Source organism: Corapipo altera, unplaced genomic scaffold (genome assembly GCF_003945725.1).
Source record: "Corapipo altera isolate COAL_440 unplaced genomic scaffold, ASM394572v1 1, whole genome shotgun sequence".
NCBI lineage: Eukaryota > Metazoa > Chordata > Aves > Passeriformes > Pipridae > Corapipo > Corapipo altera.
Genome location: NW_020884873.1, coordinates 2176437 through 2193817, shown reverse-complemented (window position 1 = coordinate 2193817; position 17381 = coordinate 2176437).

Here is a 17381-nt window from a genome sequence, read left to right as displayed (position 1 = left end):
ATGTAGAATAGAATTTTATAGAAGAAAAAAACCACTACTGATATGACAAAAGAGACCTGTTACCTTCTACAAACCTTTTTTTAATCTGCTTAAATTGTTGGTTATACTGATTTTTTACACGTATGTTCTACCCAGCTGATAAAACATATGCTACTCAAACAAATAATCAGTATTTTAGACTGTCTTGTGTACAGAAAGTGTTCCAGAAGGATGATGAAGGAGTGAAGTAGGGGCCCAGTGAAGCTGTGGAGTCTCCATCCTTCGAGGCCTTCACAATTTGCCTGCTACCTGACTTACTGGGATGACCCTGCATTGAGTGGGAAGTGGGAACAGAGGACATCCAGAAGTCCCCTCCAGTGTGTGCTGTTCAGTGGTCTTAGTCTGTAGAACTGTTGCTGCTCTGTTCACCCTGAGTCTGGATTCAGTTCCTCCTGAGGGAAGTGGAATCCCTTACGCAGCATTTCATAGTAACGGGAACAGAACTGGCTGTGTGTTTATGCTTGAGTCAGGAAACTGAAAGGTAAGTTTGAACAAAACTTCACAGTTTCAGAATCACCTTTCTCTTTTATCTATTTGCTTAAATAAAATCTGAAGAAAAAAATGACCTTTACTGCTGTTTTTCATTTGCTTTCATTAGAAAATGCAATCCTTCTGGCTTGTAGAATTTGCTAGTATTTAAAAGGATTCTAGACATAGCCCCTTAACTGAAGAAAAAATATTAGAGTTTTTAAAAGGGTCTGGAGAAGAAAATCCTTTTCTAGTATCCCATAGCATTTTAGAAAACATTAAGACCAGAAGGATGATTTCTCTCAGAATCACTGTATATATTAAAGAGGAGAACAATGCAAATATTTTGTCGTATGTCCTAGGAACTGATTCAGGCTGAAAGTTAAGAATGCTACTTACCTCTGAAAATATATATTTTAAATTATACTTTAAATCGTAACATTTTTCTTATCAAGACTAGAGATTTACAGGTTCCTTCAGATTATTTTAGAGAATCGGAAAACACGAGAATGAAAAGAAAAACAGAAATGCAGCGGTGCACTAACAATCACATTCCCTTGGAAAAAAAGCAAATGCTGCTATTAAAGAAACGTTGAAAAGAAAGGCAGAAAACAAGCTCAATTCTTTGTCATTCTTTGCTTGCCATCATATTTTCTCCAGTGAGAGACTTGAATCCTCAAGGACTGTGCAATTACTACTGGCATTTGGACTCTTCTAGTGCCTGGAGGTCTCAGCCGGGGACGGGGCCCTATTGTGTGTGCTCTGTACAAACACATGGAAGGGCTCATTTTAAAACTCCTCTAAAGCAATAGCTAAGCAGAATATGAGAAACAACTGAAGAGCAGACGAGGGGTGGTGCGCGGTTGGAGGGAGGTGATTGTGATCACAGCTGAAGCAGCAGTCGGTGCAGCCACAGACTAATCACTGCTGAAGGGCTTTTTGGCATTTAATCTATGCAGCCAACGTTGGCTTATATAGCCGCCAGCACTGCAGTAAAGTGAACATCTTTAATATGTTTATCTTCACTCTCCCTCCCTCTGACAGGAAAGCATTAGCCTCGTTTAGGGCAGAGTTCACATACTTAGCTCAGTTGGGGCACTCTGTCCTTGCAGGAGCACCCCGGGCAGATTCCCTTCCTCTTGCCTCCGTCCTGGCCACGCTGGGGCTGTCCAGAGCTTTCAGCCTACCTGCCAGAGGGGAAACCTCTGCATGACCCCACATCCTGAAGTGTTTCAAGCCCTGACCTCACAACCCCACCAGCACCTTTCCCTCAGGGTTGAGGAGGAGGGGCCTGACTGGGATCTTGGCCGTGGTGCTCAGGCTCCAAGCACTGACTGGGGCAGCCCGAACACCAGCAGCCCTCAGCTCAAGTCGACTAACCCCATCTCCTTGCTTCCACGATCATGTGGTATTTTAGAGAGCAAAGGCAGTAGTAAAACATTATGACTTCCTGTATTTTCCCCTTCTCTTGTCCTATCTCAGATTGCATTTGAGAAAATTTAAGTGTGTATGCATTCATATCAACTGCTCCAAATGTCACACTTTTTCACTGTTTTGGGGTTTGTTTGGGTTTCGCATTTATTTGAGTGTGTGTGTGTGTTTTAATTTTTTTTTTGCTTTGTTTTCTTGATTTTTTTAATAGCTGTCAAAACCCTACAAAGCTTGATAAACCAAGCTGGATTTGCAAGAATAGGTAGAACATGAACCCAGCATCTCCTCAAGGTCTCCCAAAAATTTCCAGTTCTTACTATTTCAAAACACAACTGTGTGAAATTCTTGTGAATAATATACTAGATAGGGATTCATCTGTTGAAATACTCTTCAGTTTAATTTTGCCTGCCTTCTTTCAATTTTAATAACTGATTATCTTCCTAAATATACAATGCAGATTAATTGTCTCTATGGTTTAACTACAAAAACTAGAGGCGTAATCAATACCCTTTATCCAATTTATTAGGCATGCATGACATTTAGGTAATTAGGAAGCAAAACATAAGAATCAAAAGAGCAGAATAGTGTATTAGTGACAGTAAAAGGGACTCTTTTCTCTCCCAAGTGAAGTGGTATTAAAATAGCTTAAAAGAGGTAAAAATAGAAAGTTTGGCAGATACATTTTGCCCTTTGTGTACTGTTGAAACCCTGCGCTTTCAAGGACATTTAAAAGGTTTACTATCATAATTTAAGACTCTTATTCCACACTGAGCAGGAAAATAAACACCAAAATAATTTGGAAAACGTTATGCTAATAAGACAAAGGAATTTTTGCTCTTGCAGTTTGCAACCACGTAGTATTCCCACTGAAACTGCAATTCCAAGTGTGGCCATTTGGGGAATTTCTACCTTTCCCTTCAACTCTTAATTGTCTGCTTAAAACAATTTTAACACCCATTTTACATGTGGGTGTATCGAACACCTTCTACAGTCATTGGTTCCTGATGGATAATGTTTTTTCATTATCCATTGTTAGCATTTGCCACGAGTGCAAAATCCCGAGCTGTCAAGGCCGCAGGTGAGCTGATGGTTTGTTGTATTGCCCTGATGGCTCCTCATGTGACTCAACCAGCCATGCCTAATGCTGAAAACTAAAATACCACTGAGTAACAAAATAAATAAAACTGTGCCCCTTGGCTGGGCCTCTTTGTTTTCTTTTTCATCTTGTCTTCGTAGCCCACTGTACAGAGGGTTATTGTGTGCGAAATAGAGCACGTCGGTCTAATTATATAAACCCACATCTGCCTGTCACTGGCATGTGGCACCTCCAAGTCTTTTGATTAGGGTTAGTGCACATGTGGAGTGCTCCTGCTCTCCAGGAAGACCAGAGGTTTCACTCAGTTGTTCATGTTTGACACTCAGACCAGTCATGTCAACCCTCAGCGAACAGCTCTGGGAAGCTGTTGCTGCTCCATGTGGTTATGGGAGTTTCTACTCAGTTTTTTGCCTGTCAGCACACACAGCTGATCTCACTGCATTGCGTTTCATATTCTGGAAGACTACCAAAACTTTCTGCTTTATGTTGGCCAGAGAACTGGAGGCCAGGACACAAGTGTTGCTGTGTCCTATACTGGCTGGATTTCTAGGAGCGATGTTTGTATAAGGAAATACAGTGAAAAATAATAAGTGTTTTGCTGGATAAGCATCAAACTGCATTTTGGTTTCGCTTTCTGCACTCCATTCAACAAATTGGGAGTTTTGTTTGGACGTGCTCAAAGCATGAGGAGTAAATAACTTCTCTGCTTGTTTCTCCAGATCATGTTTGCCACAGAGGGCATATCCCTAACACCCAACATTTGTGTGTACCAGCCCTCACATTGGCCCTAAGCATCTTGGCAGAGATACTACTAGCTTATGTCTGTGATATTTCTGCAAACACAGAGCCTTCAAAAGCCTCTGCACATTTGGCTTTACTTGGATTTGCTTCCTTCATGGAGGTGGATTAACCTGCGTTTGCCTATTTCACCTCACTGCACTTTGCACTCAAAACACTAGGCAAAGGTAGCAGGTTAGAATAACTCCTCCCTCACAACCATGCAAACACACACATTTGCATTTATTGAGCAAGATTTGATGCCAGGATATCAGCCAGACTACTAAAAGCAGGTAAACAAGCAGAGCAAACATAGGTGCAGTCCTAGGTTCACTGAATCGGGTATCTTTCTAGTTGCACTCTGCCTGTTAGCTAGAACATTGAGAGGCTCTACAGCCTTTAAAAATTGGAGGTTAAGGATCTCTGCTATCCCAGAGACTGTGCAATCTTTCTTCCTGATGTACTGGATTATCTTCGAAGTTTGAATTTCAGATGGAAGTCGGTATTCCTGAGAGTTCCCTTCGGAAGGCTTACGAGCCCTTTGGGTACTGAACGGTACATAATCACTCACATAATCATTTGGGCAGATGCCAGTTGTTACTAAATGAGTCTGAGAGAATGAAAGTTGAAAAACTTCACCTCCTTTCTTTTGAGCTTGCTGAACCCATGACTGCCTCCTCTCTGCACCTGGGTAGGGTCTTTTGTCCTGATTATTGGTATGTTCAGAGTAGCAGCCCAGGCACTGGTGACACAGGGTCACTGCAAAGGCTGAGGCTGAGGCTCTGCTGCAAATTTTTTTTACAAAGAAAACAGAGAGAAACCTAGTATGAGCTTTAGGAGTGCAAAGCTCTGTGTAATTTAGAGCCTTTAACATTTTCACATGATTTGAAAGACCATGTTCTGCTTCTCTAAGACTTTTTTTTTTTCACTTCTGTCACATTGCCACCAGTGGTCAAATGTAATTGTTTAACTACTGACTCATTTCTGTCAGGTTACTCTTTAATGTCTCTATTTTTCAGCTGCTACTATTCTGAAAGTAAAATGCTATCTACTGGTTCAGAAAAAAAATCCCCAAGATTTGCAGGTGAATGATGGATGAATTGACTTTCAAATTCTTGACTTACAAGTGCAAATGACTTTTAATTAAGTTTAAATACATTTTCCCTCTTCTGCTTTCCACTCACTCATCCTAGAATCAAGCAGTTGGCCACATGGTGTTCCTTGTCATTTTTTGTGTCTGCTGTTTGCAAAGCTACAAACTTGAGGGCTGACTGTATTACAAATATCTTAACCATTACAGGGAGCGAATCAAAAATGACCTGGTGAGCAAGTTTAGTAGAGTTTAGAGGAAGTTTTGGAACCACTTGCTGTACTTAGAATCCAGAAAAAAAAAATGTGATCGATTCACTAGTCATACTGAAATCTACCTGTACTCTAGTTTTGCAGATGCAAGCCATTTGATTCAACACAAAATTATAGATCTTTCAGTGTAGGGCCTTGTCTAATTAAGTCCTACACGGTGGTCAAATTATGGGAGTGTCAAGGCACTTCATCTAATGTAACAGTAGTATTAGGAGTAGGCAGAATTCTGATGATTCATTATTAAAAATATTTAATCACAATGAATACTCCAGCTTGTGAATCACAACCAAGTCTTTCTTTTCCTCTCAAAGCCTCAAATGCAAGATGGAAGTAATAATGCTTACTGATGTAGCCACGTGAGGTACTGGATGACTCTTATGTCTTTTTAAACACCTGTCCATGGGGAAAGCTCCCTACACTACAAAGCAGTTCAAAACTCTTTTTCTTTTCAAGTTAAAGAGAGTGTCATTTTTTTGTGATCAGAAAACAGGTGCCATTTCAGGCTGATAGCACTGGAAGCTAAATCGTGGTTTCAACTGCCTGAAACAGTGACTTTCTGTAGCAGAAAGCAACAGGCTGTGTCAACACAACGAGCCTAACCAGTCTTGGCAACCTCAGCTGCTTATTGATGCAACTCTATTGCTAGTCAATGAAGGTTAAATTTCATTCAGTGTTTGTGAACACTCCTAGAGCACCACTGGACTGTAATTCAGGCACTTATCTTCTAAGAAGTACAGAACTTTAAAATAATCAAGTCTTCTCTTGTGTGAAAGAAAAACACATTTTGCTACTTAGCCGCTGGCACTGTGCACTCTCCTGCTCAGCTTGGCAGCAACAATAAGTGGTTTTCTAAGACACATAGAAAATTCAATGAATACCATTTTAAGTATTCATACAATTTGCTCTTGTTCTTTCAGGATTTTGCAACAGATTCTCTAAATTGTCAGCGAAACAAAACGTTCAGGCATGTCGTAACGAGACTTTTTTGTTATCTAAGAGGTAGCATGCTCTTAGTGATTCTTTCATTCAGGTATTTTATCAAGACTGAATATTTATAAGCTCTTGTATAGCTCAGCAAAAAGAAAAAGTGAAAAGGTACCAGTCATGTGATCTCAATTTAGCCTTATTACATGGTGATCCTTTACAATGGTTATTCCCTAAGACAGGTCTCTGCTCAACATGTACCAGAATTGAGATGAAACATCACTGTTACCCACAAAAATGTTTATTTACATTTCAGAGCCAAAATGTCCTTTCCACACAGCAGTCACACAGGAAGTTTTTACTTTGCATAGACATTTTGGAGGCCCATGTTGATAACGATACTGAGAAAGGAAATGCATTAGATTAGGCTGTGGTCTGCTAAAGATCTGTGTTCCAGTTTTCAAACATGTTTTGCAGCGTCTCTTTTAAATATGTGGCTCAAACATTCTGAACAAGTGGGTATTAAAATGCTAGATCCCAATTTCAAAATTAGAAATGCTGAACAAGATAAGCCTATTGTACCATCCAGGCACTGCCAGTGGCACACTGATGTTTAAATTTAAGATGCTTGTAGCTGTCATGATTTTTTCCATTTATTTCCTGTATTTTCTTTGGGTGTGAGAGTGTGTGAGTATGCAGAAAACAGTGACTTTTTTGGATCAGATTTGCTTCTGTTTCTTAACAAGTTGGGAAATACACACTATGACTTCAGGTAGAAATCTTGTTCTTCTTTATTTTTTGTTTTGATTAAACTAAAAAGCAATTAGTATTTTCAGCTGCTCCAAAACATCCATTTGTTTGAAGATATGTTACACAGCAGCTTTAATAGTTACAACTATTCATTTCATAGTCTGAATGGCACTGAATTACTGAAACTGGAGAGACTCTGGATTTTTTTTTCAGAGCCTGTTCTGGTTTGCTGTTGATTTTTCAAAAAAAAAAGTTTTCTTTCCCTGTTTGGAAAGGAGAACTTGGTCAGTTCTCTCTTTTGGCCTTTCACAGAAGAAAAACAGTGTTCAAGTTTTGTGGCAGTTTGTTTGCTTTTGCATATGCCTGTAGCTTGTTTTTCTAATAAGTAAATTTTGTTGTTCTTTTGGTTTTGCTTAAAGGAGCACAGTTGGAAAATCCCCTTATTTTGTAGAGCAAGTTCTCAGCTTTATGGGACTTCCACGTAAACTCTGTGGGAGTGTGACAGAGAAAGATAGAGAATGGTCTCTGTCTTTCAAAGCTAAATGTGTTATGGAAGGTCCAAAAGAATTGGTTTCACACCAGCCAACAACTCCCACACACCCCTCAGCCCCCAGTCTGTATTCTCCCCTCTTTGTGCAGAACTATCTCCTTTCATTTACAAATTATTAGCAAGCCAGTGTCCACAGATGGTGCCTAAGAATTTACTTTACATATGCAATTCCTACACCCTAATGAAAGGTTCTCCTTCTTTTTCTTTTATATATATATATATATATATTTTTTTTTTTTAGAATTTCTTCTTGCTTTTCTTTCCTTGACTTTATTACCAACTGCAAAACCACTTTTTCTTCTGGACGGGGAGAGATACTGAGATACTTGTCAGATCAGGTCTTTCAGGCAAGTGTTGTGTTGAGCGAGGAAACCACAGTGTAAGGGTAGTGCAAAGCACAGAAAAGTCTTGCTTTTTGAAGGAAAGGTGTTAGGTCAGGCCTTGTGCTCCTTTGAAAGTCATTGAAGGCTCCTGAACAGGGAACTGTGGCTGTGAAGTGGTGGCTGAGTGGCCACAGTCTCTGCTCCTTTCAGGGGTTACTGAGTACTGGGAAGCAACAAGCACATCAAAGCCACAGCACTGGTGTGACCCCACTTTGCCCATTTTGCTCCTGTCTTGTGTGATCTAACTCTGGTTTTCTAGATATTACCAGATGCTCTGTCGATTTGCAGAGAAATTAAACAGTTTCTGTTTTACATAAGCTTCTGCAGGATGAAGAATTTCTCCCTAATATGAAATGATTAAAATTAATTTAGTCATCTTTGCCTTCACTTAAAATAACAATTTCTCTAACTTATTCGTTGGGAAAAAAAAAAATCAGCTCTTACTGACTAATGTTGATTTCACTGTGAGGTTTTCAGCAGATAATTATATTTAAATATGTGGGTTTATGGCTAAATAATTGAAGGAAATGAATGCAAACTAATAAAGTTATTTCTAGACCGAAGTAATTTTTTGAGGGAAGCACTGTGGCAGTTGTTTCTTTGATTGTTTTTACTGTTTGCCTGGGAACATATTTGAAATTGTGACACGAAGTAAAGCTAAATAATAGAAAAAAGGTGAGAAATTAATATTGATCTTATTTTTTGGAATTCCAATGCAGCCTTCAACAGACTCACTTTAAACTAGTCCAAAAGAAGAATCAGGCCTTTTGTCTTCACATCAAAGCAACTTTTGAACTTGATTTTTCACTTTGCAAAGGAGGTTTCGATATGGCATGTAGGATTACAAATAGCAAAGATGAAAAGGTGTGCACCTAAGCCTCTCTAATTGCTATCCATGAACAGATGTGTATTCTGGAGCTCTAAGCATTTTGGACAGTGACCATATTAAACTTCTCCCCTCAGATCAGTTCATAGAAGAATATAAAAGACAAGTCAGTTACTGTGGAGTGATTAGGGCCGTGCAGGGCAGGCTCTGTGTAAAACTTTCAATGCCCACCTCAGGACAGTAATTCTGCTGTTTTGCACCAGATTTCTATGACAGTTCAGCTGCATCTGAAAATGATGCAGAATGAATGTAATAAAGAACAAAAGAAATGGGTTGGCTCTCCTTCTTGTGTTAAATCATAGCAGCAAGTGGTAGGAGTCACTCTGCCTTGCTTTGACTGCGAGCAAAAACAGGCTCTGGAAAACAATTGTTCAAGAAATTGAGAAAACTTTCCATGTACTGTTAATAATTTTTATTTTGGTTTGTATATTTGGTTGTTCTTTGTCCTTCATGTATACTTAAAGATACTTTCACCAAAACCTAAGAAACTAACAAAGTGTTTATGCTCTTTGGATTTGAAAGACGAGTATAATATGTGTAAGATATCAATTTAACTCACAGAAGCTCACACATTTTGAGTTGTTCAGACTGAAGATCTTTTCACAATGTCTCTGCTTCAGTTTAAGCTTTCATTGCAAAGAGTTTGGTGAATCAAATAAAAACATCTATGATTCCAATAAAACACTGAAGCCGAAAAGGAAAAAGCATCCAGAAGCCAATGGAATTAATAGCAAGATGATACTGGCTTTTTATTGTACAATGAACTTGCAAATATAATCTTCTGTGGCCACACTGTAAGAACAAATAAAAAATCACTGCAAATTGTTAAAAGCAAAACAAGAGTTTACAGAATTAATGGAATTATGCCCAGTTAGGTGAAATCAAGGGTTTAGGCAATCTAGGCTAACTAACACTGAAGAGTCACGGGTTGAATGTCAGTCAGTCGTTACATATTAGTTCCAGTACATCTGCCTCAAGAGATGCATCCATCCAGACACCCTTCAAAAACTGAGCAAAGATTTTAAGTTTTCCCTTCTGCAAAGAGAAAAGCAAATTCACTCCCCTCCATCCCCTCCCATCCCCTCCCCACAAAAAAGCTTTTTAAGTTTCTAAAGCTCCGAGGACCGTTAACTCTCACAAGACTCAATGGAGGCTGCCAGTATTATACAGAGTGTATAGAAAAATTGTGGCATGCACTTACAGGCTAAACTGTGCAATGGTTTGAACTTGTGACACTGCCTGTGTCTATACTAATCCAGTCCCAGTGCTTGTGGGAGACTTGCCTTGAGATTTGCCTTTCCCAGGGCTCAGGAATCTGATCTGTCTTTGTGGCAGGTGCCATTAGGGCTCTTTTACAAAGAAAACCAGAGTTCAGAAGGTGGATGGGACAGCTCGAGATCCCAAACCCTTTTACACTGCATGCAACTGCTTGATGTTTTGGATATTGCTGAAAAGTCCTCTATATGTCAAGGTTTTCTCTAATAATTATAGGAAATCCTCTCCAGAGCTGGCCCTGGGAGTGCTTCAGATCTCATCTCCTGTGGCCAGGTACCAATTTTGTTTTTGCAGCCCTTCTGGAGCATTAACTTTTAGCAATGCAGATGTATCCATAAGGCTATACTTTCAGAGGGGGTGAGCACAAAATGTGTCAGAAACACCCAAAGAATTGGAGTGAAAATATATGCTCCTGTCTGAACCGCTAGAAGACAGCAAAGATGGAAAAAGAGAAAGCTCTGTTTGGCACAGTGCTTAGAAAATGTGGTTATAAGAAATAGACACAATAATTGTGCATTAATGGAAGGCCAAGAGCTTTTTAAAATTTTAGTTACACCAAAGAAGTTTTCTGTTTTGATGCCCTTAGCAAACTTGAAGCACTGACAGGTAGGTAAAGGAAGAAGCAAAACGTTTAGTAAAAAGAAAGTAAAGCCTAATGTTCTACTTGGAATAAAGGCTCATAATATTCTGTATTCCTCACATTTTTTGCTTGTGTTCCTTATGGAACACATATGGAACACATAGTTAATGTTACAGGGGTTTTTTACATACCTCTTTGAATAGTTACTCTTCTCAAATGTGAGCTATGAGATTGATATCCCCTGCAGAAAAGCACAAACCTGATAGTTTTAATGCTGTATTGTAAAATATTGTAGGGCTAACCAGGTTTATTATTCACTTTGGAAGGTAAATACCCACGTGTATCCAGTTTTCTTTTTTTTTTTTATACCAGTCTTGGGTTTTTTTACAAAAATTAAAAATTTGATTTTTAAATAGGTTTCCTCATGGAGCATTTTCTAGGTTGTTGACTAAATTCAGACAGCAGAAAATTTGTTTAACACACAGTAAACAGGCACTAGTTGAAATCTGAAGGGTAAGAAGGTATGGCAATTCCTGGAAAATCTTCAAGCAGGAAATCTTGCCCCTGTCTGAATAGTGTGCATGGTCAAAAGGAGAATAGATTTTTACTGTGTCTAAAACTGAACATTTAAAGCTTAAATGAATTTTTAAATTGTTCTTGGTTGAGTCTAGCATAGGAAATAGCTGTTGTTTTTTCAAATGTCTGTTATAGGCACTGCCTGAGAATGTAACTGAGGAATGAAGTCATTGTCTATAAGGTTTTTTTTGGGTGATGCTCAGACTACCCTGAGCTTACATAAAACTATCAATGGTGAGTGTTTTAGGATGAAAAGCTAAAACCCCCACATGTCTAGATAGTCTTTGAAAGAGGATTCCTTAAGATTTTGGACACCTAAAGAGTTTACCAGTCCATCCCCAAACCATGGCTACCTATAACCATTGGTGAAAGACTTTGAACACCGTTGTTCTCTGATCAACAGACCATGAAAACTAAGTAATTTGCTCCACTTATTCTAGCATCTAGTTAAGTAATTTATTTTCATTTGGACCTTTCTTCCCTTCACTTGAGTTTCCAGTTTCTTTTCATAACAACAGAAGATACTGAGGCAGTTATAAATGACTGAATATCTCACCACGTATTTGAGAGTTTAGAGACGAGTCATGCTGCCAGTGTGACTTGCTGGCTTACAATTTTCAGCATTAGAGCAGGATTTTTGGCAGTGCAGCAGGATTGTGTTGTGACAAGAGGAGTCTGGAGCTGTCTTGACATACAGGTGTTTCCTAATCAAACCTCTGCTGACTTCCAAGTACCTTCCAAGTACCAGGGGCAGATAAATCCCAGTGCTGCTCACTCACGCGTAAAGGGATGGAGGAGTAAGTGGTGTGGGCAAGGCAAGGTGTGAGTGAGTACAGCTTGTCCACTTCTGACTGGTCGATACCCATGTGTGGCCTTTTCTCAGGGGCAGCAAACACCTCCCAGCTTTGGTTCATATTCTGTGCTGCACCAGCTGTAGCAGACATCTCTGATAACAGTGTTTTCTGTCTGTCTTGGTCTTCTGTCATACAATATGTTGGCAGAGATAACTGTCTCCCTCTCTTCTCTCTTTCTTCATGAACTACAGGAAGACTGGATTAGCAGCTGTGAGGTGAAGCCTCCCTTGAAAATCCGCAGGAGGATCAAAAAGTGGACCGAAACTGCCCCCTTCTCTTCAGGCAATGCTTCAGAAGGAACAAATAAAAAAGAAAAAGAAAAAAAGTAGTTCTTGAAAGGAAAGAAAATCTATTTCCCAGCACCTCCAAGGGGCAAGGCTGCTGTACTGTTTTCCTGCTGCTTGGAACTAACTTGTGGCTTGTTAAGTGTGCTGGTTTTCAACACACTGCTGATTTTTGCATAGTAGCAGTTCTAAATGTTATTGCAAAATACCTCATATTCTCTATGCAGCATACTGGCAACTAGTGTGTGCCAAGCACAGCCTAGGGAGGGGCAGGTGCTTAGGAGTTACAGACCTTTACTTCTGGATAACAAAATCCTTTATTTCATAGGGATTCTTAATCTTACTGGACCTCAGTTCCCAACTCTGTAAAGAAAGGATAAAACCAGCATATTAATACATGCTTACTAATACATGGAAACAATATCTTTTGCATCCTACACCAGGCAAAGCTCCCTAGAAAAATCACCACTGGATTTGGAAAGTTAAATTACAGCCCTCACCATAAGCATTTATTACTGAACCAGTGATTATGCTCATAGAAGTCATAGCCATTTAGGTATGAAGGCCTGATGCCAAAATGTTGATGCTACCCTTATTGTTGTATGACCTTTTCTATGTTTCCAAGAAAGCTTTGCTGTGCTGAGAAGAATCTCCTGACCTAAGCTTTTAAAAAGATTGGCAGACTGTTCCGAGTAGGAGGCTGCATGAGAGCAAAGGATAAATATTTGCAATACAATGGAGATAAAGAGGAGGCTGGAAATGTTACTGAAGCATCAAGGCTTTACTTTACTTTTGAATTTGGGTAAGTGCCAAGAGGACTAAATCAGCACACTGGAAAACGCAAGAATGAACTCTCTTGAAAGAAAAAGATAAGCTACTAACATCAGGAGTACAAATTTTACCCTGAATGTGACACTTGGAATATTTTCTCATCTGAACCTGAAGTAATACTATTGGAAAAAAGTATTGTGTTTTTATTTCCAGCCCATATATATATGCCTTTATAATTTACATAAGTATTGTAGTGGAATATTAACTTCCATTATTTATGAATATATTGAACTTTGCAAAGATGTGCTGACAGTTGAAGGATTATAATTTTAAAGGCAGTTCAGTTCACATCATAAATATCCTAAAAGGTCACATACTACCTTACAGTATCAACTGAAGGAGAAGGAGCTTAAAGTCAGAGTGATTTCTGTCAATTCAGAAAAACTTTCATCAACATTATCATTCTAGAAGTCAACACGTGCCAATTTATCACCCTGTGGGAATAGCTTTGCACACATTTTTGTGAAATGCTGTGCTCCCATGGGTATTGTATTACTCTGTGGAGTCCCTTCTCTTGATTCTTACAGGACCTCTTCACTCTGGGGTTAAAGAACAGAGCTGTGACCACAGTATTCAAGATACCCTTCATATAACATGAATATTGAAATATCATAATCTATGGATTCTTAACATCTATATTTCCCATGTCTGCCTACACTTGAAGTAACATAAATAAAAAAGGCAATTAGGTCAGCTTTACATTTGTAAGGTGAGGAATCCAAAATATGGAAGCAATGAAGCTTACTGTTTGCCTGAAAATCTTATGCTGTGTGAATAAGGGTAAGCCTGTACAGCAGTTCAGTATAACTAGTTTAGATGTGAGTTGTTTCCCCTGATTAGAGATCACCACACCAGTGATCAGCACACCATTGCATCACTGGAAAAACTTTTCCTAGGCCACAGATAAAATTCACAGGTAAAATTAAAATAGTCTGTACAAGTCCACTGACTAGAGTATCATATTTTATCATAGAATCAGAGAACCATAGAATATCCTGAGTTAGAAGGGACCCACAGGGATCACCAAAGTCCAGCTCCCACCCCTACACATGACCATCCCTAGGGGTCACACCATGTGCCTGAGAGCACTGTCCAAAATCTTCTTGAACTCTGTCAGGCTTTGTGCTCTGACCACTTCCCTGAGGAGCCCATTCCAGTGCCCAGCCACCCTCTGGGTGAAGAACCTTTCCCTAATATCCAACCTAAACACCCCCAACACAGCTTCATGCCATTAGTAATTGTTAATTTCTTGTTTCTTGATAATCCAAATGGCAAATAGTGACTTATCATTTCCATTTACCTGCTTGCAAGAGAGAGGGAAAAAAATAACTTATTATATTGCTGTATTAAAATGAATGGATGGATCATACTGAAAAAGTTGGGGTATTTCATTGCATTAAAAAGGATGCCTGTAAAATTTCTTGTTAACTCGGTTTTATACAATTGTGTTATCTGCCACATTAAAAAGTACTAAGACAGATTTACAAGGACTTTTTGTTATAAAGATGCGAAGGAGACTGACAAATCTAAAGTGATGCACTTTGGCTGGGTTATTAAATTTTCCTAAGAGAGTTTAAACAGTGTGCTACATTCCCATTTATTGCCAGCAATGAGGAATAAGGGCCAATATCTATATGAGTCATATGCAGACATATTCTTGTTCACCACTGAGTGAAAGCCAGAAAAGACCTTGTTTTTTATTTAAGCAGTTCCTAAATGTGAGTCTCTCCCTCTGCATCACTATTTCATGTGGCTTAAAGGACTGGTCTGCTGGTGCAGAACAAAGCAGCAGATCAGCCTTTAGTGGCTGCTGGCAGTCTGTATGCTGCTGGGTAGCAGGTGCTAACAGAGCAGGCACCAAGTTGAGAGCCTGTTTTATGCTGTCTGGCTTAATACAAACTCACTTATTCAAATATGGGGAGCTGAAGTATCTGTATTCATGAAAAACCTTGATAAAATTATTTTTAAGGAGATAAATTCCACGATTATTTTAGTATATCATGCTGATGACAAATTATTTTTGTTTTTTAGCAGCAGAACGCATGCACATCACTTACAGATTGCAAGGTTTCTGGTTTGGGGTTAATTAAAATGCTATAAAATGCTATAAACCTTCCAAGAAATAAAAAAAAAAAAGAAAGAAAAAAAAGAAGGAAGCCCGCGGCTCTCATTTTTTCACTCTTATAATTGAAAATAAGCCCAAGAAATCAGTGGGTTCTCAGAGGGGATGGCATAAACTATTTGGGCTAAGGGAACAGCAAAGAGAAATACAGGACTGTCCAAGTGAAACTCCAAAGGAATTTAGGTAAATAAGCTCAAGAAATCAAGATGGATCCACAATATCAGATTACTGTACTTCAACATTTTCTTTCCTCCAGGAAACAGTGTGATGCAAGCCCAGAGTCCCCTATTGAAAATATGCACTTGCTGACTCCTCTTAACTATTTCAGAATCAGGATTACACCCACTAACTTCAATGAGACCACTTGCTAGATAAAGGAAGACAAATCTGGTCCTAGAGTGGTAGATTCCCTTGATAAGTGTGCATCCTAATTCTCAATGACATTTAAATGAGTGAAACATATGTACAGAGAGAATAAAATGCCAAAATGTGTTGCTTTGCCAAGTTGCCACAGTTGGAAGCTTTCAGTACATTCCCATGTGTTTGTTGATAAATCCTCCATTTTGAATAAAACATTATTTCATTTTTAGATTTAGATTTAGATTTCACTCAGATTTAGAGTGAAGTCCTCAAGGCTAAGAAACACTTTGCTTTTTTTTTTTTTTTAAACACCTTTGAAATAAAGTGATTTCTTTACTTTTCTTCTAGGTATCTGCAAGAAATGTGAATTTTCTGGTAGCTAACTTATTTGTTATACAGATGTACATTGTTAAAAGCTGAGAGGCAAATATCAGTTCAAAGGTCTTAAATGTTTATTGCTAGAAGCAGAAATGAACTTGGTTAATTGTTAAACAATGGACAATTTCCTGGTTGATTCAATACATCACAGGAGTTAGGTAGCCTTGATTAAGAACTCAGAAATAATTGAACAGGATAGGTTACAAAAGCAAGTTTAAAACGCAAAGAACACGAGAGGAATTCACTTAGCATAAAGACTGTTGTCTTTAAATTTCATTGTGGGGGTGTTTGTATCAATTTATAGCATTTTCAAAGCTGAAAATACTGAAAATACAGTGAGATGGCAGTTAATATCTGGAATTAAAATGTGATTCTATAATTATTTAATTTTTCGGTAGTCAAGAGAGAGCTCTATGCATTCTAATTAAAATGTAATACTGTAAAACAACAAACACTTTTAATTAGTATTAGATTGCTCCATAATACTAGTTGACATAACATCAGGTCCTTCACATCCTTAACAAGAGATTCTGTGGTGCAGTTCACATAGCACAGCAAGCCCTGAACTAACAATGCTGCTGCTGTCAGAAACCTTGTGTAAGTCAGGAGGGTCTGTAATGACTATACAAGAAAGTCACAATATTTGGAAACCGACACTACACTTTTCTCAGTTAAAAAAATCCATTCTCGTGTGCATCTATTAACCTCTCACCCTCCAAATCTGAGTCCTCTATCAACTCAGTCTGCAAAATCCATCCGACAGGTAGCTGGGATGGTAAAGAGAGCCACGGCAACTCTCAACAGGGCCTGTGCTCTCTGACCAGCTGCTTGCAGATGTTCAGAGAAGATGTAAATATACAGTTTATACCACCAGTATATTCTCAGCCTCCTCCACTGTGACTCAAGAGCTTCCTAGTTATTAAAGTTAAGCAGAAGCCAGATTCATGCCGGGATGTTGGCCCAATCATTTAGCAGTTTTTGGAAACGTTCTTCACGTCTTGCCCCTTTCAAATGGTTTGCTTCAGTCTCTGAGGCAAACACCACTGTCCCATGAGCCTTTCCTGCTGCCACTACATTCTTAAGGTCACTCCCTGCTTTGCTTTTATGGACCAGTATGAACTGTCTGTGATTATTGGCTTCTAACAGCAGGTTCCTTCCCCTTTTCACTAGCAATATTTCTAACAATAAGCAGTTGTTGTATTTTCTGTTCAGGAGGTATCTTTCTAGTCCCCCAGTTTAGACACCGCCTCTGTTACTTGACGAAAAACCTTGAAGTTGCAAGGAAAATTACTGTAAAGGAATGGAAGGTTGGAATGGTTTGCTTACCAGTTGTTTTTATAAACCTTGAAAATCTGCAGCATCTCAGACCAAGTGAAGGCTCATTCTGACAGAAATCTGAGTATTTATCTGCAGAAGCTTATAGAAATTAATTGTAGCCTATTTAGTTACAGAAAG